Raw genomic sequence first — 24,810 nt, forward strand, 5'->3', positions numbered from 1 at the left:
AACGGCAGGTCGCCTCAGGAGCCATCAAGAATGCCATCACCAGGTAGTGCAAACACCAAGTGCAGGAAAGTTTCCTCGCGCACATCGAACGGTTGGAGTGGGCTGGATTTCCATAATCGGTCTTGTACAGTGGTGTTGCTGAAGGGTTATTGAAGGGCTGCCGAAATCTTGCGAACCACAAAGAATTTGAGCAAAGGAATAGACAGAAAGTCGCAGTCGTCCCGTACGTTCACCAGTTATCACACAAACTTAAGCGCGTGGCGCGCAAAGTGGGAGTATATGTGACGTTTAGTGCCTCATGCAAACTGCAGCGTCTGTGCAAAAAAGGTTGTATGCGGTAAAAGGCATAAGAAGAACGTTGTTGATTGCTGTGCCAAGGTAGTTTATGAGGTGCCCTTTTCTTGTGGAGCCTCGTATGTTGGTCAGACGGGGCGCTGTATAAATGATCGCTTCAGGGAGCGCGCCTCATCCTTGGAGGACATTGTTCCCAAAAGCAACCTGGTCGAACACTATAAATCGTGCGAGAACTACGACCCCATTTTGAAACAGTGCAAAATTTTCAGAAGCCACAACGAGCAACGCACGAGGGAAATCTATGATCGACGCCCATCTCATCGCGCTCAAGAGATCTTCATGTGCCAGCAAACCTTCTGTTTCTGTATCATGCCACGAGCTGAGCTATCCTAACTCAGACTGATGAGCTTGGTGCCCTTGCCTTGACGTTGCTGTTTTTTCTTTTCCTTTTCCGCGCCTGCGCATCACTGATTTTTTTCATGTATTTATTTCGCTCACGCACCAAATACACTCTGTTGTTAGTCAGCGCTCGTGTCGGTCTGTCTTTCTTAGTACTGTGTTTTTTGCGCTGTTTTCCTACAGAATGCCGTCTCACCAACTTGTCCAAAAATACACCTTGATGGAATTCGAGCAGGCCTCGATCTTGTTAGCACTGTGTACAAACAATCGCGTCTTTTGAACGACCTTGTTGAACGTGATGGCTTGGCATGCGGCGGTTGTGCTTTCAATGAAGAGGCCCCAGACAGGTCTCTCGCAGCTAGTAAAAAAGATCCTGCGATTCTAAGGAAGATCCTGCGATTCTAATGGCGAGAAGGCCCTGATCGCAGGAATGAATGCTGCATCCATTCCAACTTTTTTCAGTGCGATAGAATGACAGCGGCTTAGGCGCGCCACACATCGCATGTCGCAAATATAGCATCTAGCACACGGGAAACGGACACATAGTAACTGTTTGTTATATTAGAAGATATTCAAGAGCACAGCACTGTCAGTAAATGAAATGACAATATCCGCGGATTGCCGAACGCAAGTAATGCAATGTTCGTTCCTACCAACCTGCGATTTGGGGGGAGGTGGGGGAGGGGGGGGGGAATGGTTGTTTGTATACACATATCTCAGGACATATGTCAGCCATTGCAAAAGTGCAATTTTGCGCTCTCACGGGCTCACCGCTGTTGGGAGTAGAACAGAAAGAAGCACAACTTATGTTTGGAGGAAGGAAGAACGCGAACATAGGAATTCAAATGTGTTATAGTATTCGTGCTTAGAAGAGCGGAGTGCTAAGCCTGTTATTTCTTTTGGCGACTCCTCCTTCTCCTGCTCAAAAAGCGAACGTCCTGTTTATGCGTTAAAGGTACTTGATTCGCCACCACCGCCATTTGCCTAGCTCTTTCTCAACGGTTTAACGACACGGAACGACCGTTATTATCATGTCAAAGTTTGTTCGTTCGGACTCACAGCGAGGGCAAAAATGGGCGGCAGGCGCCGCAACAGTCGGTCGCACTCCACCTGCTGTTGCAGCTATTTCCTGATCGTTGCAGTTATATTACCTTTAGCAAATGCTCTTTCATATCTGGACAGTGGCCGACTTTCATTTCGTCCTGGCTTTCTTTTATTGTAACGACAGTGTCCGTTCTATTTCCTCCACCAATCGAATTCCGCACCGCGCAATTTCGCAACATTGGTATTGCAGCGTAAGGAGTGCTGTGCTTCCACATGCTTTACTTTGTGGCGGCAGCAAAGAATAAATACGATAAAAAGCCCTAGGTCGCGGTATGCGCCCCAGTCTGCAACACATTTTTTCGTCTGTAGAACCTCTTGTGTTTTATCGTTGACGCTCTGTATATAAAACAGCATGCGTCAAAACAGCGCACACAAAACAGAACAGCGGCAAAACAGCACAGGAAAAAAACGACACAGCGACAGAACGGCACAGGGAAAGAACAGCATGACGACCGAACAGCACACGAAAAAAAAAGCACGCCTCAAAATAGCACGCCGGACAAAACGGCACAACGACAAAAACAGCACGTTGGAGTACGGTGCAGCGCTGCTGGAGAGATGAACTATCATAGCCGTAACCGCAAACAGTGAATCACAACACATGCGGCAGCTTCCTCCGGAGTTAGCGAATGCCCGTTTCACAGAATCGATAAGGAACACGGTAGCGTTATAACCGCGATCTCAAATATTGGCTTTTATTGTGATGTGTAATGGAATGAATAACGCTGAAGAAGATGTTCTGGAAGCATCCATATTGGTGCTGAATTCTTGCAAATACGCCCGACGCATGGCTCTGGGTGTACCAAAAGTTCTCAGTCTTCAAAACTCGCTGTCGTCAATTTAATCTTCAGCAATTTTGTTTGGAGCGAGCTATAGGGTCTTTATACACTCAAAATAACCAGTATGCGATTCTTACTTTTAAGAAAGCAGGATTGCCCAAGCCGACATTTTCAGGTTGATTGGTGTTTAACCAGGACGCTGCCCACTGGTTGTATGAGGCTGACCGGCAGTTGCTTCACTTTGCGAAATGGGCTACACTGCTGCCCAGAAAATTCATGCATCAGCGCGCATTTGTTGAGTGCAATTTTATATTGAGGCACTTTTTTATTTCGAAGATAATTATCTCGAAACATCAATTTTCGCCACATTTGACCAAACCTACTTTTTCACTTGAAGCCTATCTAATTAAGACATCAGTTTTCGCCAAATTTGGCTCTTTTGCTCAAGAACCACAAGAAACACCTAACACACACCTAACCTAACAAACACAGGTGGGAGTCTACTGAAGCAGAGTTGTAGACTGAACGCTAGAAATTTCGTTTCACAGGACGTTTATTGCCAAATCGGGCTTGAAGATTGAGAGCGTCCACCTGAAAAAATAATAAGAATAACGAATGAGTAATATGCTATGGTTTGCTTCATTATAGACAGCAAGCAAAGCAGGCCATAATTATACCGATGGGGTGGCTCCAGCTCTGATAGTAGTAGTAGTAGTAGTAGTAGTAGTAGTAGTAGTAGTAGTAGTAGTAGTAGTAGTAGTATAAGACATTTTTTCAGCCAAGAGTTTCAGGCTGAGCGTATTTCTGGTAGATACTCGTAAAAACGGCCGTCAACTGCAGGGCTTCCTTTCAGGGTATTTAAAAATTGCCAATAAAAAAATGCCGCCAGTACTAAAATGCTGATCTGAGGCGTTACTGACGCAACGACTTTTACCATAATGCCGTTATGTGTTTAAATGATAGCTACGACGTTGAATATTCTCTCATGGAATGTGCGCGGACTTCTCTAAACACATTATCAGCAAACAATATACAGCCAGCGTCATGAAACGCCGCGGAAACAGCAAGTGCACTACGATAAACTACCCGGTGCATTTGACCTCAGAGCGGAAGCCCGCGCCAAATTATCTCTCAGTTTCCCATATTCTTCTTACATATAATACAGAAAGAAACTAGATCATTGAAGCCAAGCAAGCAAGGACTACTTAACCACTACTTCTGCCGAATGCATCGTTTACGCAACGCTGTTACCCACCAGTGCCCAAAGCTGTCCCGTGTGGCAACTTTAGCGTCACAAATACATAAATAAGCAAAGCTGTTACTCAATGAATGAGCTTTCCCTGTTTCTTAATGAACCAGCGAAACGAGCACCCGCAAACTCCAAAAGTCGCTGCCGCATGTGTTGTGATTTAACGTTTGCGGTTATGGCTGTGATAGTTCACCCTTTCAGCAGCTGCACCGTACTCAGATGGGCTCTTTGGTCGTCGTACTGTTTTTCCCCGCGCTCTTCGGTCGTCGTGCTGTTTATCGGTTTACTGTTTTGTAGCTGTGCCATTTCGACGCGGCGTGTTGTTTTTTGCCTGTGCTGTTTTGTCGTCATGCTGTTTTTTTCCTTGTGCCGTTTTGTCGCCGTGTCATTTTTCTTCTCTGCTGCTTTGTGCTTTGCTTTTTTGACGTGTGCTATTCTTTCGTGTCCCCCTTGCCTCGTTCGTCACATTTGGGGAAGGCATCGAATAATTTAATAATTGGTTAATGTTTAGTTGCCACGACAACTTTGAAGGCTTTGAGGGACGCGGTAGTTGAAGGCACTGCATTAATTTCGACCACCTGGGGCTCTATAATTTGCACTGGTTTAGTTTCGTTTCCATTGAAATGCGGCCGCTATGGTCGATAGTCGAACCTGCGGCCTCGGGCTGAATAGCACGACGACGTATGTCCACTGAGACGCAAAGGCGGGTGTGCACAGCATCGAGGCATCATAGCAAGAACATCTCGACCCGCAACCATGCCCGGAACGGACACATAACCTCATTCGTGAGGATGACGGCGAAAAACACAATGTCACAGGTTATAACGTGCTTTAGAAACACCATTTGGAACATTTCGAGCCTCCAGAGTGTCACAGCTTCCTTTCCTATGATCGTGCGAAGCTGGCTGTCTGCCTAGTGCCGCTAACTCCTGACGTTTAGGCCATATTTTGCGCACTATCTCTGATAAAAGCGGCTGGCAGAAGTGGCTGCAATGTATTTATTAGCTGAGTTGTGGACCAGAATCCCGGCGATATCGACTTTAGTGCTCAACCTTAGGCACACTCGTAGGCTAGAAAACAATAGCCAGGGGTAGTAATGCTTGGAGAAAATAACGATTTTCCTGGCCAACGGCGAACGCGCCCTAGCTACGTACTGCGAACGATTCTAGAATTAGGCGCTTATTTGAAAGCTTTGTTCCCGAAGTTAAGCTGCCAACCAGATGACAACTCCTTAGCAGGACCTCTGATGGCACCCCCACGCAAACGACGTGTGTGTTAAGGACGCTCATATCAGCGGCGCTCCTATCGCAGCCGCCAGGTAGGCACTCCCCCTTCGCCGCACTAGTTACCCCCGCAGACGCCAGCGCATCAACCTCAGCGCTGTCTGCGTTGCTCAGAGCCGCCGCATAACGCGCAGCGTGTGATTCCTCCCCTTTTCGAGCCTACTAAGCGCGCCATCTCTTCGGGCGCCTGCTAATGAGCGGGCCCTTCCAGCAAGCCGCCACGGCAGCCGGAAGCGCGGTGTTGGCTCGCTGATAATAGGATATCCCAGTGCGCCTATTAGCCCTGACTCCATGTACGGCCAGCTCACCTTATCCCGCGTGGAACAGAGTCTTTCGGCGGGATCGCGTGGGGGGCTGATGAGGCCTTTCGCGGCCGGCTTTAGTCCGGAAGAGGCGCGCATTACCGGGCGAGCCAATAGTGGCGATAAGTATGGTCCTTCTGCATATTAAGGCTCCTAAGCTGACTTTTCTACGATTGCGACGCCGTTCTGGAGAGACCAAAGCGCCCGCATTTCCAGGTGCACGGCGCATGTAGGCTACCTTTCCCGAGTGAGCGCCGTGGCAATCAGCGGTGCAAACACGAAACGCGAGAGTGTACCTGCGCCTTGCGAAACGTTGCCGTGCAGCTAGTTTACCGCTGCTCCCGAAAGCAGCTGGTTGTCAGTGCTGTAGGCATTGGACATAGACGTCCAGTGCGCGAAAATGACACTTGGTCGTGTAGTAGCCGCTGCGAAAGAGAACAGCAGCAGTGCGCGGCCCGTTGTTGTTGCTTGTAGATTGTTGTAGTGGCTTTGACGACCTATCTCGATGGTTCCTCGCCAGCTTTATATTGAGCGCGGCCCAGAGGGGCAGGCATTCTTTTTGATGTCCGCCGAGCACGCTTGTAGCTATCGCCGCCGCCGAATCATTACGCCCGTTTCACATGCAAGCAAAAACGCTAGCGAACCCTGCCTCTGCGGCGGAACAACCTGTTTGAGTTGTCGCGGCCATGAGTGGTGAGGCTCCAACAAGTCATCTCATCTTACGGATGCTTAATCCTCACTGTCGTTACGTTCTACTAAACGTGGACTAGTGATCGAAATTTAAGAATTTCTTTCATATTCGTGTCACTAAAAACTTCTGCAGACCGAAATTAAGTAAAACGTTCCACTCAGGTTATTAATTTTTCTTGTCTGAACATGTAGGTCGTGTACTTTAGAACAGTGGTCGCGGAGGCACTGCTCCTGTCTTCTTTGCGCTCTACATTCTACCTAACCGCGGAAATTCAAACAACAAAACAAGCGCTAAAATTTTACGGTGCACGTTGAATTACCGCACTGTATTCGGCCGATTGTTCCACCATCAACCGAGGATAAAGTGCGGCATCTATTCGGTTTCGCAAAAAATTCGACTAATTATGATTGCTGGGTGTATTTAGCTCTGGTTATTTTTAAGCTTTTAAAAATGACGGTCGATTTGCGCAGTTGCGCATAATGGGAATTATGTGTGCTAGCTCTGTGTGGCGGTCGCTTTGCGTTGTTTGTCGTGGCTATGCAGTGTTATTCGCGATATTATGCATTTTATTGTGTTTACAGTGTATTGCTTCTAATTCGGTCATGTGACTGCGACGTTGACATATAGCGTTCATCTCTTGTGCTCTGCCGTACCTCATGTCAATTGTGTTTCTATTGTCTGCTGTTTGTGCATAAAGTTTACTGAAGATTTGTTTGCCCCACTCCTGGAAGAGCCTCATATAGAGGCTGCAGTGTAGACAAATAAATAAATAAATAAATAAATAAATAAATAAATAAATAAATAAATAAATAAATAAATAAATAAATAAATAAATAAATAAATAAATAAAAATTATTCGTGATTAAAGTGGTATATCAAGTGTATTTCCCGTGTTGTGTGTTTGCATGGCAACTAGGAAGCTATGTAGGTACAATGCACAAAGTTTATTACAGTCATTCTGCGCATGCATATCAGTTATGGCTCCCGTTATGCAGAAAATCCGGCATCGTCGAGTTTGTCGTTTTCGTCGTAGGCGGCGTTGTGAGCGGAATTAAGAACATGTGGCTAACCTGCCACCTAAATTACGTGGCCTTGTGACTTGATCACAACCTACCCACTTTGGCAGGAGGCAAACAGCTGCTAACCGGAGGACCAGAACGATAAATTTCTTTTTCCTCCAATGTGGGCTTGAGTGCTAGCGCACTCATAACAATTTCATGTGATCGATATCCTTTGCCCATTCTATACCATGCGTGCCTGTAAAAACGCCCCTGAGCGCTAGGCAGCCGACACGTTTTCCCACGCGCTGCTAGAACCGCTGTTGTTGTATCCTTTTCTCTACACCTATCTCGTCAGCCCTCATGTTTGTAACAAAGAGCAGTTGGTGAATGCACCACTGTTTTCTGAGCCCGAGGCCGGTGCCCAGAGTGGTCCATTAAGATTCCAATATTATTGGTTCCTGCAGGAAGTTGCTTAAAGAATGATCGACGAGGGAGTTACAAGTGTTAACGTTTGCTTTTTCTCATTTTTGTTTTTACAGGTCAAGTTGAACTGTTGACTACCTCGCGTGACTTCGACTTGACAAGTGAGTTGCTTTTTCAGTTTTCCGCTCTTTTCTGATGTTCGCTAGCAGCGATGAAGTTAAAGAGTAGGGCCCCCTTGCTGGTGCAGCGGAAGTACGGTTATAATGGGAATAACCTTGCTTGAGCTGCACAATAGCTGTCGTCTGTGAGATCCAAAGTTATCAAAATGCTGAAGTGACGATTTTGTAATTCAGTAAGCATTCAGTAAGGACAAGAATAGCCTCAGGAGTGGGGGCAGATTTTTTTTTTGCCTACGTAAATTTGCAGATCTTCCCGAAAGAGCTTGAACAAAGCATAATGCAAATACTTTAAACCGCATGCCAAACTTTAAAGCATATAATTGCAGGCAGGCAAAAGGTAGTTCCTCTCAGACGAAAATACCAACGAATTGTCAACGAGAAAACAAACAAACCGCAGCGTACAAAACCTTTCAATAGCTCTTTCAAACACTCGACGCCGGCGCTTCGGCGGTTGAGCAAAACCTTATGACCCTTTCCCAAAGAAAAAAAAAGAACCAGGGCGAATACAAAATCAGCCCCATTAGGAACGCGAGCGCTTCAGAGATCATAAAGGAACCGACGCACTCGGCGTTCGCAACAACCGTTGTCCTCATTCGAATTGACGGCACCATCGCTCGAACGCTCCGAATGGCTTACCTCAGCAGAAACTCGCCAGCCGTGCGCGGTGCACGAGCGCTCTCGTCTAAAGCATCCTTTAAAGCGCCGCTGAACTAAACAGAAAGCGGCCGGCAGTCGGTCTCCGCCGGCGTCGAAGAAAAGTGCGCGAACGCATTTTTCCGGGCCCCCGAATCGCTTCTGCACTTTGCAGTCTGCGGCGGCAGCGGCGACGTTGGAAGCGAATAATCTCGGCTTAAAAAACCGCCGAGCGCGTCTTACCTTTTTTTTTCTTTCTTGCTCCGTTCCCTCGCATTCGGCCCGAATCGACATATTTTTCGAGGCACCGCACCGGATATACACCCAGAGACACATTGCGGCGCCGCCGAGGGAATACGGGCAACTTGCGTCAAGTGAGGCGATCGCAAGGTAAGGGAGCTGCCGGAAACGGTGGGCCGCTGAGAACACAAGCGCCACGCGTGTTGGCGAGTTTTTTGTTTTCACTTTTTACTTGCCTCGCTGCACTGTTGCGTGCACAAAAGGAAGAGAGTATGTAATCAGAACGGGGGGGCGCACGACAAGTGTTCCCTGCAGGCAAACTCGATCGGCAGTGCTTACCTAAGGAATAAAACAGCTTGTCAAAGGAAAAAACTGTTCAGTTTTAGCAGGAAAACCACAGAGTTTTGCGGAGTCGTGTGTTCTTTGCGCTCACTCTCATATTTGCTTTCGTTTATTCTGATCACTTTTTTTTCATTTTTTTTTTCAGAAAAGGTAGGTTAGAGAAAGAAAACAAGGTAACGAACAAGCACTAGAAAAGAAAAAGAAGCTGGAATCTCAATGCGCATTGCATTGAAAGAATATTTTGTTCTCCATCTTTGATTTCTTCTTCTTAATGTGCAGGGTTCGATCATGTGCACACACTCGAGGGAGAACCATGGGTGACTTCGGAGGAAAGTCGTTTGATATGGGCGATGCGCGTGCTTCTATACTGCGGTAAAGGCAACGGAACGCAAGCCCGCTCTTTTTCCGCAGCTCTGCGAGACAGCGGCAAGGACGGCTGCCGAGTCAGCCGATTGTAGCGCTACGCGGCGGAACCTCGACGCCACTATGGGTTGTCATGTCCAAGCTCTGTCTACGCTTCAACTTGCCTGAACCGTTCAGCTTGCCGTCCTTTCCTATAGCACCCTATAAAGTGGCTGCTTGAACTGCGGCTTGATTAGTGTCTGCTTTTGTCGGCAAAAAAAACAACAAAATTGCATTTGTTATTTCACAGTTCTGTTGTGTATGTTTAATTGTTGTATTCCCAATGGTGCAGAACAGCTTCGACTTGCACTGTTATATTTGTTTACTTTTGCCTGTTTTGTTAAACTGCTTAGTTTGAATCCACACCCTGCTAAAATCCCAACTCCGGGATTGCAGTGTTATTAAAAAAATAAATAACAAAACCTGTATGGAATTTGTATGGAATTAGAATGTGAACATGTTTTTCTTATTCTTTGAAACCATTTGTTTTTTTTTGCATTTACTTCTGTATCTCTACTTTTTACCAGATATATTTCAACTATCTTATACGGGAGTCTAGGTTTGTGCACGCTTCTATATGTTATGTAATAATTTCATTACCTGTATGTCTTATTGATGTATGCACAACTTGGACTGGCGTATGTTTCACTGTCACTTATTAGTCTGCTTTATGCACTTATATATATATTTTTTATTACTGCAGCAGTAGCTGCAGATTGCTTTCCCAAAATCCAAATGCTGTGTTTTCTTTTCTCTTTTTTTTCCTCTTTATATTTTTTCCATGCGCTGCCTCTGTTTGCCATGTATTGGGGTGCGGGCCTAGTCAAGCCTATGTCAGGCTTTTTGTCTGTACTCCAAACATCCTTGAGATGTTGAATAAGGATTGTATTGTATATGCCGATGTGCAAGCCCTCGGAGCGTCACGTGTCGCTATTGAAGCGTGTATGAAATTATTCTGCGAGGGTTACTGCAAAATAAAGCCGCTAATTAAACAGCAAGGATAAAGTAGTGGGCGGCCATTTTATGGGTGTCGGTTGCACGGGAAGAATACCTTTTGCACATGTTCCGGCCGCTGCCAAAGCCAACCTCCAGACGCCAAACTATAGTTCTTTTTACATGTTTACGTTTCCCCACAATGAGTACGCATGCTTGAGTACTGCAAAGGGTGATAAATTAGTGACCAACTCTCCGCCCGGATGGCCCTCCAATCAAAGCGGGCATTCTAAAATACTATTGGAGCACTCTAAACTCGATATCGTTCATTGATGCGTATTTTGTACTTAGGTGGAGGTAAACTCCAGGAGATGTACTGACCCATTGGGTTTTATGTTTCACTGGGCGTAGCAGCGTGCTGCGTGCATGTTGGATCGATGCCAATTGTGTTCTGCATGCGTTTGAATGATTGATTGATTGATTGAAGCCTTTATTTGGACGACATTTGCAGTATCCTGAGCATACAAGTAAGGTGCTTTCCTGCAAATGGGTCCGAAATAAATTGTTCAGGCCAATGAAGACGTCTGCAAGACACCTGGGCAAACAATAAAATGAAGTGAAATCAAATAGAATTCTTCTGTGACGAGTCCGTCGACTACGTCGAAGGTTTTTTAGACCACTTCAACCATGTTGCAGGATTCATTGACTGGTACGACAACCGTAAGCTGCGGAACGTGTACTTTGCGCTTGAGGGCTCCGCGACTATCTTGTGCGAAGACCACTAGTTTGCGCTCCTCATTTGTCAAGAATTTCAGAACCAGCCGCAGAAAACAGCAGCAAAAGGGAGAAAAATATCAAAGCATACCTTCGTAATCCTGATCCGTAGGTCAAATCACAGCGTGAACGTCGAAGACACGTCGAGAGTCTTCAGACAAACTGACCGAGGTTGAAAGGATCCGCTCTGTCATGCACAGAGCGTAGGAACAAGTCTTTGCTAAACTCACTCGCACTTTTCATCAACCGTGACCAAATGTATGAGAGAAGCGAAAACGACCGAGCATGTGCCAAGTGTACGTAACCACTGTCGCCTGCTTGGCCGGTCACGTCGATGCGGTGTGGAAGTCTACAGGAGCTCGTACGAAGCGCTCTCTGCGAAGAGATACAAACACTCCATACCGTAGGCTTCCAGCCAACTCCCGTCGCTTTCACTGACATTATCCACTACGAGATGCGGCAGGCCAAATCAACACGACTCGACCTTCCGATCCAGATTTATGCAGAAGCGCTGCCTATGGCAGCGTCAGCTACATGCCTCTTTTCAACATTTTTCAAAACACCACATTGGCGACTCTGGAGATCTAAAGCACTTGATGAGCCCAGGCGACAAGCAAGAAAATCAGCAGTTTGGCACACGTCTGACGACCACGGCCCACTCTGCTACCACTGCGATGAAGCAAGCCATGTCTTTCGCCAGTATTTGCACCTCAAGATGAGTCTGCAGGGCATCACGCCGGACATATAGTGCCGCGGCATATTTTAAAACCTTGGCTAAAGTTAGCTGGGACACCCTGTAGCAACACAAGCAGACAAGGTTGATAGATTCAGGGCCGATTTAGGTATCTCTGACGATGATGCAAGCATGCCTTTCTGCGCAAGTAAGCTTATCACAATGGTATCCGAAACCACTGGTGTATGACAGCTTTGTCTTAGCGGTATTTACCTGTAGGTTACAAGCGTGGAGGCTAGCGAAATTGGTTGAACTGAAGTTCAGGACGGCACAGCGAGGTATGCAAATGAAAATGCTAGGTTTATTGTTAAGAGACACGAAGAGAGAGCAGAGCGGGTCAGGATAAAAGCAGGACTTAATGACATCCTAGTCGTCATCGAGAAGAAAAAATAGGCATGGGCTGGGCACGTAAGGCGAAGGCATGATAACCGATGGTTCTTGGGGCTGAGTAGAGTGAATTTCAAAAGAAGGCAAGCGTAGCGGAGGGCGGCAGAATCTCGGGTGGGTGAACGAAATTCGGAAGTTTGTGAGATAAAGGTGGCCGCAGCTAGCACAGGACAGGTTTAATTGGGGCAAATGGGAGATGCCTTTGTCCTGCAGTGGGCATACTTAGGCTGATGGTGATGTGAAACCCCCAGTCCTGCTCACTGAATCAGTGAAAGGAGCCTCACATTGTTACTTGGCGATAAGTCTGTGTAGCCTAAGGTCTGCTTGAGCTTTGGTAATAGTAAGCCTCGCATTTTGACCAGTAACTTTAGTACGGAGCAGCAACGCTTGCTAAAACAAACTTCGATTGTTTACTTCGTGGTTCTCAGTGACGGCAACTTGCACTCCTGGTTAGCAGAGATGCATGTTACACATTACAAACATTAAGTGGCTTCCAGCAATAAACTCGTAGTGAATCGTAAGTTAATGGCATCACAAAACGAAAAGCAAAAGCAAAGATAGCGGAGTATGTGTTCTGGCCACAACCTAGAAGTTGGAGAAAGTCTTTGTTATGTTAGAGCTTCGAAGTCAGTCGGGGCCCATGTACTCTTTCGCTGTCAGCGCTTTGTTCGCTTCGACAATCCATAGAACGAGATCACAGGCTGAGCCTCGAAAAATGAGAGGCTGCACTCCGCGGCGCTGTTCCCAGGAATCGACATCATAGCAAAGGCGCGCAACTTTGCGATCAAGCGTCAGTTTGCGGCCAGAAACAAATCCCTTCGCTGATGCGCGCAGTGAACGACACAACGTAGACAAAAGCGTGACTCCCGTCAAGTTATAATACTGCCGAGCCTTGTCGCCGAGCTCTTTGTCGCGAGCGGCAACATTTGGCACGAGCGATCGCGGGCTTTCTTTCACAAGCGGCAGTCATCGTTCCCAGCTTGCTTCGGTATAGTGAGCAGTTGCGTTCGCCGCGCGGATTTCCGGCTGCTTGGGCACCGCGATAATCTTCCGTCTCCTAGGCTCGTAATTTGTCTTTGGGCGCACTTGTGTGAGGCTAGCCGTTCGGAAACGCCTGCTCTGTTCCAATGCGCATCTCCTGGATTGGCAGATTGATCAGTAAGGCGCCATGCTGCCCGCCGCTCATGCCTGCAGAGGTGCTGACAATGACACGAGAGCCTCCATAGATGAAGGCTGCTGGACTTCCTGCATAGTCCTGCCTTCACTTGTCTTGAGTGTATTGAGGGCTGAGAGAGCCGCAGCTAGCCCCTTTCATGCCGCTGTCCTTGCGAAGTCGTTTCTTCATTGCCCACATAGTCACCCGCTCCACAATAGGGCGGCTTGCCTCTTTCCTGTGGTGACAACAAACACCTACAAATACCGAGGCTGCACTCATTAAGTAACAATAAATGCACGCTCAACAGCCATGAGGTCATTTCAAGCAGTGCAAAGTTTGGCGCAATGCTGGCATCTGTCTTCATTTTAGGCAATTTGTACTTACCGCCGTGACGCCACAATGAAATTTCACGCATGAAATGCTTCTCGCATATATTTTCGGCAGAATCAGTTAAACACCATCTCAAAATTTGGGCGAATTTGAATCCGGGGAAAAAAAAACACTAACTGAATCCGAGAGCAAAGCCTAATAAGTCGCGAATTTTTGTTAGAAAGGCACGAAAGCGTACCGAGCTCGATTCGAACCCAAGCAATGCTGACGTCAATCAGGCATCGCTTTATTTTTTATTTTTTCCGGGGGGAGGAAGGGGGAGGGGGCGTTAGCACCTAATCTGTGTCTGTGGAAGTAACGTGAAAGAAAGAAAACGGTTGGGCAATAATACACAGCTCTACCTGGACTAAAATCAATATAAAACTGGGGCAGTGATTTTAAGGCTTTATTTCTTGGAAGCCGGTGTGGCCATACGCCCAAGACTGCATACACCGTTAGTATGAACCGCACTCGTTCAAAATTAGGTGGCCGCACTCTGCGCCTGGAGGCAGTGGATAAGTTTTCAGAGCAGCACGTTTCTTTTCTTTGCAACGTCGGACTTCAAAGAAACATGCCTGCCATGGCACTATGTTAACAAAGCAGGAAACACCAACATGTGCACAGAATTTCTAGAGAGCGACGGCCTTCGAAAGCCCCTCTAGGACCCGCCTACATGCACAACGTACAGCTTCAACGAGTTACAAAAATTATTTTTTCCCGTTTCCTCCGAGTGTCTGTTCGAGATATCTCGGAAGATTAACAGTACCGACTTCACAGAAGCTCAGTTCGCCACCTATGAAAACGACGCTACGAAGTACGATGCACCGGGAATTATGGATGCAATTGCAGTGTTGGTAGCTGTCATTCAGGAGCAGCTATGAATCTTACAAATCCAGTGCCGGTGAGAGGGGGATCGCGGTACTGCGAAAATCTTTGCTGCGACTCTACTCTCTCTTGGCTAGAAGCTAGATTGGCGCAATGGTAGCAGATGGCGGTGCTCTAAGGGCGCTTGAGGTGACTGCATGAAGACAAATGGGGGTGACGCCTATCTGCAAGGACAGATAGGGAATCATGGCTTGAATAATTATGGTAAATATTGTGTCTAGTTATCACTACCAGAACCACCAACGTTTAAAGGTATACTTCAGTTTCGAAACTCCTCGGCGCGCCCATAGGGCGGAGCCGGACCGCCAATGTTCCTGCCACTGCCGCGCTGTGGTCAACGGTTGATCTATCGGAGCACGCGTCGTGTAGCTGCTAGCGCCCAACATTGCGCTTGCGCAGGCAATTCCGAGTTCCCTTGTAAAATGTTTGGTTAGCGACCCTCTTAGACAATTCGTCAGTATTTCCATTAGACATGGTTGTTTTATTGCGTCAATAAGACTGTGTATCAATTTTTTTTTTTTTGCTAACTCCGCATACATCCCGCACCCGCTCTTGCTACCCCACAATGCATACATGCGCTTGCCGCGTCCACCATGCTGACATCTGCGACAACTGTACTCATGAATTGGCGTGCAACGACACGAATTTAGGTGTTTTGCGGGATAATTTGAAAGGCAGTAACTCGTCACCTGCGCTGTCAGGCCACCGCGGCCTCATGCTTACGGATCCCGGCGACGTTCTTTCCTTTTAACTGCACTCAGCGGCCCGGTCTTCTGGTCTACGTTGCTTCTCGTGATGCAACATTCCTCAGCGTGCTGATTCATGATATGCTCATCACTGTAGCAAGGGGCAAGGTACCATTGTTTGTATGCGAAAATTTTCCAATGAAAGATCGCCCCTCGTATGCGGGACAAATGCACACATCAAAAATAAGCGTTACCACGCAAACGCGAGAAAAATAAAATGACGAGAATAAGGATTTTACATTTGAAAGGAAGAATTTATACTGTGGACCTGTTGAAAAATAGTCATACGTAGCTCTTTTTGTTCTCCAGGTGGTGTTAGGCTGCCCTAGCCTCTGATGTTACCAAACATCACCAAGACGCTCTTACTGCGCGGACTGTTTTGTTCTTTTTTTGCCCTTGTACTTATCAAAAAAAAAACAAAATCTGCGTGCGTGTTACCAATTAAATAAAAATGAACCAACTGGGCTCTACATTCATCACAATGTTGCGAGCACCGGCTCAAAAAAGTGAGTCCCGCTATACACTCTTGAAGATAAACACAGCCTCTCCTTTATGTTTAATAAAAAAAAAACATTTCCGGAGGATCAGGCTCCAGTTCTAAATACAACATCAAAGTACTTCGACCTTGCGAGACTTTTCATTTCTGAGCAAGTCACAGGGAAGCACCTGGTAATAGCCGTGAGATAAGTGCCCTCAAAATAATTGTGTGCCTCAACTCAAAAGATACTGGCTGCGTGCTGCTAAGCTCTATCTACACTATTCGGCAATCACCGGTTTTTAAAGTTAAACGACAACTGGCTAGGCAGGATCCCATCGATTCGAAATCGCATAATGACTTTCTTAAATGCGGTTGCACCCTCGTTGAATCCACGACGTCACCATTGATGAAATGTCTTTACGTTTTTAGAATAACTGATTGCTTGAAACGAAGTCGCATATAATGCGCGTTTTCTCGAGCAGCCTGTCGGCCTAGGGATTGTTCTTTTTCTGCTTTTTGAGGAGCGAAGGGTAAGATACCAGCCATTCTTATCATCTTAACCGCTAGTGCAACCGCGCATGAAGCACGTTGCTATACTTACTGAATTTCAGCTCATCGCAGAGGCTATAAAGCCGAGCCACACCGCTTAAGCTCTCGGAAGTTCGTTAAGAATAACACTTCCTGACAGGGAGCGGCTGCATGAGCAGTATTGCCTAACCGCATGCCGTTAATAACACATTTCACACTTCTCCTTGATATATATTAGCAGAGCGACTGCCTGTTACTGAAATACATGAATGAAATAACTTCTGAAGAAAACAAAATCCGGACGCACCGCAAAATATTCTGCCACCATATCCAACGAGATGCTCACTGTCGCCCGCAGCGCGTTACGGCCACGGCTGCGCAAGCGTCGAGGGGAGCGCCCTCATACTGCCTATAGGAGCAATTAAGTGGTTTGTGGTTTGTGGGGGTTTAACGTCCCAAAGCAATTCAGGCTATGAGGGACGCCGTAGTGAAGGGCTCCGGAAATTTCGACCTCCTGGAGTTCTTTAACGTGCACTGACATCGCACAGTACATGGGCCTCTAGAATTTCGCCTCCATCAAAATTCCACCGCCGCGGCCGGGATCGTACCCGCGTCTTTCGGGTCAGCAGCCGAGCATTATAACCGCTGAGCCAACGCGGCGGTGGTTATAGGAGCAAGTGGCGCCCGGCTCCGGCGGGGGAAGTTTCGAAACTGAAATATATCTATAAACGTTGATCATCATCACGTCTGTTTAATTGTACCGCACCCACGTGTAAAAAAAAACATTTTTGCTACATCCGGTCGATGCAGCTTGCTGATTCGAGAGAAGGCGCGCACGTTAAAAAGCAGGAATACAAGAATACATTATGTGGATTTTAAGCCGAAGCACCGGAGCGTTCGGCTGATAAGCAATGGCAGCATTATGTGACCTAACCCGTCGCTACGAGCGAAAAAAAAAGCTTGGAAACGCCTCCCGAAGCACGTGCCTTACCTGGCCGAGACTAATTTAAAGAGTGCAATTAGCCGCCGAGTCTTCAACAACCGTGGGGGGTTACGAAGCAAAGATGCCTTGCGGCTGGCGTATTGCCTTTGTAACGAGTAGAATTCTCTACTCAACCCCCCTACCATCACATGCGCAAACAGAACGAGGACACACTCGAGGTCACCCACCACAAAGTCATCAAACGGGCTCTTGACCATCCCATTATTACATCTAACCAGCGTTTGTTGGACCTGGGGGTGGTCAACACCTTTCGGGAACTCCGAGACGCCCATCTCGTCAACCAATATACGCGCCTATCACAAACGCCATCCGGTAGCCGCATTCTTGACCGACTCCACATCCAACACACCATCAGCTTTGAGGAACGGGTACGAGCGCCAGAACCCTGGAGACGCGCCCTCAGGGGTCCGACCCATTCCCCGCAACGTGTCCACACTGGTGGCCACAATGGCCGTCGCCAGGCGCGTGCGGAAAGCACTAGAGCGACATCATGGTCGACAACAACACGTGTACTACGTGGACATTTACCGGTCCCCACCGTGGGGGTGGTTCACCGCAGCAGTGGTCCACAACACCACCACAGTGGCAGGACTCACTTTCCGCGCCTACAGCACAACACACGCGGAGGAAATCGCGATTGCGTTCGCACTCTCCCTCCCACAAGTGAAACACAATATATACCGACTCGAAGGGGGCCTGTCGGAACTATGAGCATGGCTGGATACCTCCTCTCGCCTGACCTGACGCATCCTACAAAACTGCCAGCGACCCTCCAAATGCAACATCATCTGGGCTCCCGGCCACCAGGGACTCCAGGGCAATGAGCTAGCCGATCAGGCGGCCCGCGCGCTCTCTCCCCGGGCACTCACACTTGCTCAGGAAGCCTACTCTGAGCCTATCCAATCTCTAATTACATTCAAAGGCTTCACTACATATTATAAGGACAGTCATCGTCGCTTTCCGGAACCCTGTAAGGGTTTCTGGAGAGCAGACAAACGGCTTCTTCTCAAAATTTTTATGAATGCAATAAATACAATGCTGTGCCCGGCAGTTTTGAAACACTTCAATTCAGAACTTGATGGTCGTTGTAGGCTGTGCGGAGCGACGCTCTCGGACATTTCACATATGGCCTGGGCCTGCCCTTCCAATCCCAACCCTTCCCAATCCTTCAACTCCCACCCTCCCTAGAATAGGGAGGCCTGGGAGGCGGTGCTGCTCAGCTGCCATGACCTACAGTCCCAACGGACCTTGGTCGCTAGGGCGCGAGCGGCGCTATACGCCATTGGAGCTACAGAATAGGAGCTCCACCTAGATTTGGCAGGACCTGGGCCATAGGGCCTGGGCCCAAACACCTCCCTGTACATAATAAATGTTTACCACCACCACCTCTGCATACAGTTCTGTCGTAGACTCTGCTGCACCAGCCTCAAAACATTTCATGGTGGCGACAAAACAAGCTGCAATTTTTTATCACAGTGGCCATTATTCGTATGAAATATACACGGGCGAAAAAATTATATTATCTATCAACCTGTTCGCTGCTTCAAAATCATGGAGGGCGATTCACTTCATTTATTGCAAACACAAGTCATTTACATACGATGCAACTCTGGGGCTGGAGAGGCCACGAATTGGAGAAAAATAAACACCTGGCCACAGTGGGGCAAGTAGCTCTAGAAGCGAATTTCGTTCGCTGTTAAATAATTGCACGCTAGCAGTCAATAAGTAGGCCGACATAACAGCTTATACCAAATGCTTCGCCAGCATCCTCACACTAACTTATTTGAAGATAGAAATTGAACCTCAAAGAAATTCATTTCTTTACCGCAGCCGATCAGTAGGAACCTATCCCATCTATCTACTCGTTTGTTTTTTCAGCTCGAAAAACCGTCTTAGTGAGTGAGAAATTTGAATTAAAAATTATAACCTGTTTTCGCGCCTCACTGGTTGCATTTACGACGTCACAATGACGTTACCAATTCAGGCCTTCTGTCCACCTTGCAACGTGGGTGGCATGTTTGTGGAGTTTTTTTCGGTCTGATTCTGTCAGAACATCGCAGTCTATTTTTGTTTCTTGCTCTATTACAAGGAAAACTGCTCCAGGCAACAAGCTATTCTGTTTGTTTTTCTGACTATGTGCTTTAGGTCTTTCGCACAAGTCACGAGAAGCATTCAATATGCTTCATCGTTATTCCCATTTTTTTTTTATTGTTCGCGTTTTCTTCCTCCCGCTCAACAATAAACCCAAATTTCTCGGCGAACGATCGCTATCGCCGTCAGTGCAATAGTGTACATATGCATCTGCAAAAAGTCGCCGCCGATTCTTGAAATTTACACAAGTAACTCTCTCAAGAGATATGAGAAACTCCTCTCTTTGACACCCGCCAAATATGTTTATTCATTTAAGCTTACTTCATAATGAAATTTGTTGCTTTTGAAATCAATAGCGGAACTAACAGGGACAAGAAAAACGGTTCGTTTCGCCTGTGCGTGCTACCGCAAATTTTTTCTTACCACACGGAAAACTCAATTACCCCGACATATCTTAATTACGCAGGTAGCGATGCATAACCTTTTCATGTAGTTATGGCAAATGCAGGTCACTTTCAATCCGTTGAAGAAATGCTGTCGTAATATTTCCCACCTTGCTGCTGTAGCTCCGCGAAGACTTGGAAATTTATGTACCCGCGGACGGGCTCTGCCACTGAGAAAAAATCTTATTTGCAGTTTTTATGTAGGCAAAACGCTAAGGCGGCTGTGTGCTGTGTGATGTCAGTGCACGTTAAAGATCCCCAGGTGGACGAAATTTTTCCGGAACCATCCACTACGGCACCTCTTCCTTTCTTATCCCAAGTACCTCCGTTATCCCTTCGCATACGGCGCGGTTCAGGTGTTCAGCGATATATGAGACAGATACTGCACCATTTACTCTCCCCCAAAACCAATTATTATTATCATGTAACGTTACTTGAATTAAAACCGCAATCAACGTGTAATTCTCCTGCAGTGCACAATATAAAGTATTCTGGATATTATCACCGTTTCTAAGGTACAGTTAAGAGAGCAATCACGCGCTGAAGTTCCAGCCGAGGAATTAGCTCCAAGGTGTTTTCTGCGTTTCAGAAACCGGCAAAACGGGCCCACAAAACGAACCTCTGAAGCAGGGGTGACTGCCAAGCAACAATAGGAAGCGGCCCTTTCGCCAGTTGCGTCAATGCTGTTGCCCGTTGTAAAGAATAAAGCGCCTACATAAAGGCAAGAGTAAATAACTCATGAGTGGAAAGTTATACCAATCCAAAGCTGGAAGTGACGGAAACTTCGCCGTGGGGTGTTTTCCGCACGGCTTCAAGACTTACGTGCTGCTGTTTTGAAATAGTATACGGGTGAATAAAAACAAAGCAAACACAAAAGTATAAACGAAACTGAAGCGAAAATTCGAGGAGGGGAGGGTGCTGGGAGGAGGTTACATGAGAAGATTTTTCGGTGCTCTATACCACGCCAGCCTCGACGAAGCCCCCCGGCACCGCATCTGGTCGTGTTCTCTCGCTGAGCGATGGAACTTCCAGGAAGTTTCGGAAAAAGGTGACATTATGCAGGGGACAGTTTAAATATTTTCTTCGCACTTGCATTCGCGAAGATCGCTCCAACACGCGACCGAGTGCTCTGTGTGTTATGAACTTATTTTATTTTCGTTTGCAGGCAGTTTCATTTTTGTGCCTCTTCCCGCTCCCATCCCTTTCTTTTTTTTTTTGTTCCGGGTGTTTGCATCTCTCTCTTTCACTGAGGGCTCGAAAAAGGTACAAATAAAAGAGGGGTGTAGAAAAAAAGGCGGAAAGAATTACTGCTACAAAAAGAAAACAAGAAATTGTCCGGAATTCGGGATCTATGTTTAGTAGCTCGAAAAAAAAGTGTGCAGTGAGGCGCCGTCGACGTGCCGAGGTGTACACAGGCTCACAGTATGTAAGTTTTAGCGAGACGGTTTTTTTTTCGTTTTTTACTGAGAACGAGGTTTTATTTTTAGACGATAGTGTTGTTTCGTCTCTTGGGACGAGAGGAGCTCGCAGATGTTCCAGTGTGGTTCGCGCGGTACGAATTTTAGGTGAGAAGCCCTTTCGGTGCAAGACACGCATTCCCCCCCCCCCCCCCCCCCCCCCCCTCTCAAACGCGCACGCACACGCTACGGTCTTGCTCCTACTCATGCAGCAGTCGTCTTCCCGCAAGTTGCTCCTCCAGAGGCCAACTCTTCTGGAATGTGAATAGGGAGTGCCGAAAGTGGCACTCAGATTAGAGGAGACAAAGCACACTTTCGCTGCTTGTGCCATTTTGTTTGGTCGTTATTACAATGCACTTTGTATTCCTGTACCACGGGAACTATGATTTCTACAGAAGAAGACATCTAAAAGACTGCATGGGCCAGATCTGCGGTTTTCGCGTGCAGTTCAGAAATGCCGCGTCCAGTGAAAACTACAGCAGCAGGCATCATATTCCGTGCAAAAAAACAGCCGAAGGCCTGGCACTCCGAGTGTCACGTTTCAGTTGTTCACAACTGTACATCTTCATATGCACGACGCAGAGTATTTTGGTTGTGATGGGGCGTCCTTGAAACTAAAGTGGGCTAACCTCACGGCGGCGCTGTTTTAAAACATGGCTCAATGCATTCCGGATAACGATCCTACCGTAATTTCCGGTATACAGTGCACGCCTGGTGTGTAGCCCACAAGAATTAAGTTTGCGTAAAAAAGAAAATTTAATTAAAGGGACTAACCACTGACCAAAGGGTGTCATGAGATTAAGGCGGAAATGAAAAGAGCGTGCCTCGTGGTGCAATGAGTGAGCTCTGCATTATCAAAGAAACAATTGTTTATAATTTTAATTTGTCATTGAAAATTGCATAAAAAGGCATCTTGGGGTGAAACCCGTCATTTTCGGTGTATCCCACCACTTGACCACATCCCGGTAAAATATCATGTCTTTGATTTTTTTCTTTCAGGAGTGTTCGCCGTGTTTTATTATATTTACGTTCTCTCCAGTGCGCCTTTCGATGAAAAGCTACAGTTCCTTCGCATCTTAGACCATGCATTTTTAGTTTTTGCTACTAGATGGCGCCGCATTATTTTGAATTTCTTGGAGCGGAAACCACGGCCTACTAAAATTTTCGTACATCACTGTGCCGTAACAGCATTTAGCGTGGAAACTGAAATGGATGCTACTCTATGGAAAGATATCTTAATGATGTCTGGCGGGCAAAATTTATGTTAGTTTTGGTAGAGCACTTTTGCTAAAGTGCAATCGCCATCGCTCGTTGATGATTTCCAGCATGGGATACATAAAAGCGGGCGCATGCACTCATTTCAAACGTGTTGGTAAAAATCTCCCCCCAGCGTTTCCAACAAAAACGTTGCGGAATCTAGCACCCTAAACTGAAAGCTTTCCAATGTACTGAAAAAAACTGTCTTTAATAGTGAGTGTTCGGTCACTTTAAATTCTGCGCAACGACACATAGTCTGAACACCGTACACATTCCGCATCCAGTACATTGATTCTATCAGGGCATTGCATTTTATATTTGGTAATGTTCAAAAAGAAAATGCTGTATAGTCCTCACCTATATAGATGGTCCCCAAAAACAGAAATTTGAGGTTTTAAACATTCATAGCCCGCGGGCTGTATGCCAGAATTTCCGCAACTTGTTAGTCAACAGCACCCGATGTCGCAGAATTCCCCCGCGTGCGACCGCGATTCTTTTCAGACAGCGAAATTCTAGAGGCCCGTGTGGTGTGCGATGTCAGCGCACGTAAAAGAACCCCAGGTGGTCGAAATTTCCGGAACCCTTCACTACGGCGTCCCTCATAGCCTGAGTCGCTTTGGGACGTTAAACCTCCATAAACCAAACCAAACTATTATTTTCAGACAGCCTAGCCTACCTCGACCTTTGTTCTCACCGCGAAGAGACAATAGGTAGCCCGCCGGTGGCTACAAACAACACACCCTGATGATAACAAATGTAAAAAAAGGCCTGCAGCAACAGTTCATCAGCGTTCGCTACACCGCGGGCTTCCTTCCCCTTTCGCTTGTTTGAAGCAAGGTTCCCCTAATCGACTAGCTTGGTGTAAGGCACACCAGACGCGCATTTCCATCGCAAGGAAATATTTGCTGCACGTCACCGTGCTACTCATGTCTGATAGCATTTACTTTTTGTTTTTTGCTTTTGCGCCATCGTCGTCATCGTGGCAGTGAGAATTCCTGATCTTCCTTGAGGTAAACTATGCAAGAATTATTGACCTTAAAGATCGGAGAACTAAAAGGGCCATTTTTTGCTGGACAAGTATTTCATGTTTTTTTTATGATACGTGCATAAATGCTCCGTGTGAAGTAGTTTTTCAGAAGCATATACTCCTCCTATCCTACTCCATGCCTTAAAAATCGTGGCTCACAGTTCTCAGTTTATTAAGGGCATATATACCAGAGCACCTATCAACGAGGATAGCATTTTCAAATCGAGTTCCCTTTAGTGTACTGTTCTGGGAATGACCGATCAGAAAGTCGGCTTGAAGAATAGCAGGTAGGGTTCACCAGAAAAACCCTCAAATGCTTATCCTTCAATAACCGGGCTACGCAATACCATCCCTCCGTATCCCCGTCATGATCCGTAGGCGTGAACATCAGGTTCTTGACTACCTGTTCTTTTTTCGTCTCTATTGCCGGGCCGGACACTCATCAACCACCACAAATACAAAAACTTGAACCAACAAGTTTCAGGCTAAACTTTAAAAATATGGCTCTCAAGCTCTGAGACGGAGACGGATTTTCTCTTTCAAACGGCCCAGGTGTTCTATCACCTTTAACGCGAGGTCATCGAAGTATGCCTGCTAGTACACTGACGTGGCATTTTTTTACCACTTGCCGCATGGCATAAGCTGGGCCTGACGATATACTGTAGATTGTCATTGAGGCTCTACTCGCGCAGGAACCTGAGCAGACTCCAGCTCGTATTGTTGCCCGTTAGCCATATGGGGAGGCCTTCGTCTCTTGTAGCCCTAAGTCCAACTTATTGTAATATGTTTCCTTGAAGCCATTGTACCTGCTCACTTAAAGCAAGCGCATCACATCCAGATAGTTTCTCTGAAATGACCGCGAAGTGAACTTGTGTTCACGTCGCAGTATGGGTGCCATATGCATTTCCAATGTACTGCGCAGGCCAATTAACCGCACTGTCGTTTGGCTCCCGCCGCTTGCTCCTGCATGCATCTCGAAACTTAAGTGATCAAAATTCCCCGCACTTCACACATCGCCAACACCTCAGAGCTTGCCCAGCCTGACAGTGCGCAGAGCTGTGCAGAGATTGCCTCTCTGGTGAGTCGTAGTCAGCCTACTCTGTGCAGATGGGTTGACTCAGCATGACCTGGCGCTCTTTGAAAGCTGTTTCTTGAGGAGCACGTAATAAGTGTGACATTCTCTTCCCGCATAATAATGCGCAAAGAGAACATTGACGAAGTG

General features: G+C 46.9%; 1 protein-coding gene across 1 annotated transcript in view; it reads left to right on the forward strand.

The window, feature by feature from the left end:
• The window catches only part of Ccn (cellular communication network factor protein Ccn), a 348,489-nt gene that overhangs the window by 142,911 nt on the left and 180,768 nt on the right, over positions 1-24,810 (forward strand). The window contains exon 2 of the mRNA XM_077636042.1: positions 7,642-7,686. The gene's annotated coding sequence lies outside the window, so the exon portion shown is untranslated. The remainder of the gene's footprint in view (positions 1-7,641; positions 7,687-24,810) is intronic.

This window comes from Amblyomma americanum, chromosome 1 (assembly GCF_052857255.1).
Source record: "Amblyomma americanum isolate KBUSLIRL-KWMA chromosome 1, ASM5285725v1, whole genome shotgun sequence".
Taxonomy (NCBI): Eukaryota; Metazoa; Arthropoda; class Arachnida; order Ixodida; family Ixodidae; genus Amblyomma; species Amblyomma americanum.